The sequence below is a fragment of the Nilaparvata lugens genome, unplaced genomic scaffold, assembly GCF_014356525.2.
Source record: "Nilaparvata lugens isolate BPH unplaced genomic scaffold, ASM1435652v1 scaffold4359, whole genome shotgun sequence".
Classification (NCBI taxonomy): Eukaryota; Metazoa; Arthropoda; class Insecta; order Hemiptera; family Delphacidae; genus Nilaparvata; species Nilaparvata lugens.
The window spans coordinates 1-2479 of NW_024090630.1; positions in this window are offsets into that span (position 1 = coordinate 1).

Sequence of the window (2479 nt, forward strand, 5' to 3'; positions counted from 1 at the left end):
GGTGTGGCTGAAAAAGTTTTTATTTCTATAGATGCGTAGAAAGTTAGCGAAAAATCAGTGAAGTGTGCTCTGTTTATCTGTTCTGTAAATTTGTTTTTGTTTACCATCATGAACTTTTAAAACTGATAACCTAGCTATCAATTAGCTAACTTGGATAAATTTGACATTAACAACAAAACAAAATGCCGACGAAGAAACTAAAAAATCTGAGGTATGTTACAAAAATAAACATGAGTTTTTTAATAATTAAATATATTATAGCTTGTTGTTTTAAATATATTATATAGGCTAGCATATTTGAACTACTATTTATTTTGGTGATAATAATCAGGCCTCTAGTTGTAGTTGACAATCCCATTTAGATTAACTGTTGGCCTATTAGGTACCTAACTATCAAAATTAGGGGAAAAAGTAGTTTCAGTTTTAAGCATTCAATTCTCTCTCAATCATTGATTAATTCATTGCTTTTGTAAATAAATCCGATTATTTTTTTTAATTACATATAACAACTCTTGAATGGTTGCTTTTAAAAAAAACAAATATCCTGCATTAAGAAAAAAAATCCTAGAAAATGTCATGTAAAAAGCTAGTCTGAAGAATATTCTCATGTAGGCTAACTTTGATTCATGTAATCTACTCAGCTTATAGTTTGCCTAGGCTATAATAATGAATTTAAGAAAGAATCTATAACTAAATCCTCTGCTATAATGTTATATATTGTATCAAGTAGAAGTATTTCGAAAATTGAACCTATTCAGCTCAAGATTGAGTTTTGATGAATTTGGACCTATAGGTTTTTGTTCTGGTATAATACTGTTCTTATCTTTATAAATTTTTGAAAAACATTCTCAATTCTCAAGCTTGAAGGTGTGATCACATTGAATGCGTATAAGTTACAGGATGAGTGAAAAGTCCGAGAACGGCTTAATAATTATCTCATCCACAAAGGAAATTTGACGGTGGGTGTGATTGAAGATCCTACTAAAATTTAAAATACTACTTTACTATGACTTCAAAAATCTGGTCCGCCATCTTGAATGCAACTTTGTTTTTTTTAAATAGGAAGGTGGTCCTACTCAAATTCAAAATACTACTCTACTATGACTTCAAAAATCTGGTCCGCCATCTTGAATGCAACTATGTTTTTTTAAATAGGAAGGTGGTCATGCGATACATAATTTCGATACGGAATTTCAAGAAAAAAATAAATGGCGAAAACCGCATATCGGTCTCAAACCGTTCCGAAGATATTCACATTATCAATCAATACTATTCAAAGCAGAAAGAGAAGAAAAATCCTAATTATCAGCTTATAGAGCGTTAAATTCTCTCCAATTTGATGTATAATTCACACTTTTACAAATTTCCCTAAACCTTGGCAGTAGATTTAGTGTTAAGTGTGAAATCTCCTTGAGACCAGTTAGGAGGAGAACATATCAAAAGTCCCCATTCCTAACTCATGTGCTAAGGGGAAGAGGGTGGTTTAAAAGTTGCATTTTTCAGATTTTTCCTTCCACGCTCATATCTTGAGAATAATGAGTTCAATCGACATAACTAACTGTTCAAAAATAAAGCTTGATAAATTCTTTACACTTTTTGTTCTGTAGAATGTTGTGATATTCCCAACAGTTCCCGAGATATTCGCTCTTGAAGGTGTGTATAATTGTTAAAATAACAGGTTTCTATCCAATGTTTTGCTCTTTCAGGTCTTATAACTCTCCAACAATGCATCATAAAAACTTATGCTTATCGTAGGTTTGTAGAGCATTAAAATCTGTTTGAAATGATGTGTTATTTTACTATTCCAAGTTTTCCTTTCATTGTTATAGCAGCTTCAATGTAGTGGCTAGCCAAAGACAGAAAAAAACTGAACTCTTAACTCAGTCCTCAATAAAGGCATCAATCTAATCAATTAATCTCTCTAATAATTTATTTTTTCTTCCGAAAAAAGATTACCTATTAGTGGCTAGCCAAAGACAGAAAAAACCTGAACTCTTAACGATATCCTCAATAAAGGCATCAATCTAATCAATTAATCTTTCTAATAATTTATTTTTTCTTTCAAAATTAAAGGTTTTTCATATTATTTATTGTTTCTGTCAAGTATTTTCGTGGAAATGAAAATTCGAATATTGCTACAGGAGCAGAGGCTGTTGAAAGAGAGCAACCAGCCTTTACCGGTAATAGTGGTAGTGCCAACCGAACAGTCGCAAAACTCCCCGGCAGGCGCCGGGCAGGTTGGCAGCAGTGCAATGGACAAAGTGCCTCAGTTGGCGCTCAGTCGTCGCAACTCGATTTCGCTGCCCAACGTCATGATGGAGCCGCCGGAATATGAGCCACAGGTGAGTGACAATAGTAAATTATTGACAAATCCAACTAAATCCAACCTGTGAAAAACCCCGTTTATTATTATGTTTTTCTTCAAAGAAACACATCTTCTTATGTTATTTCGCCATAAAATATAGGTCCGGTTGCTCCA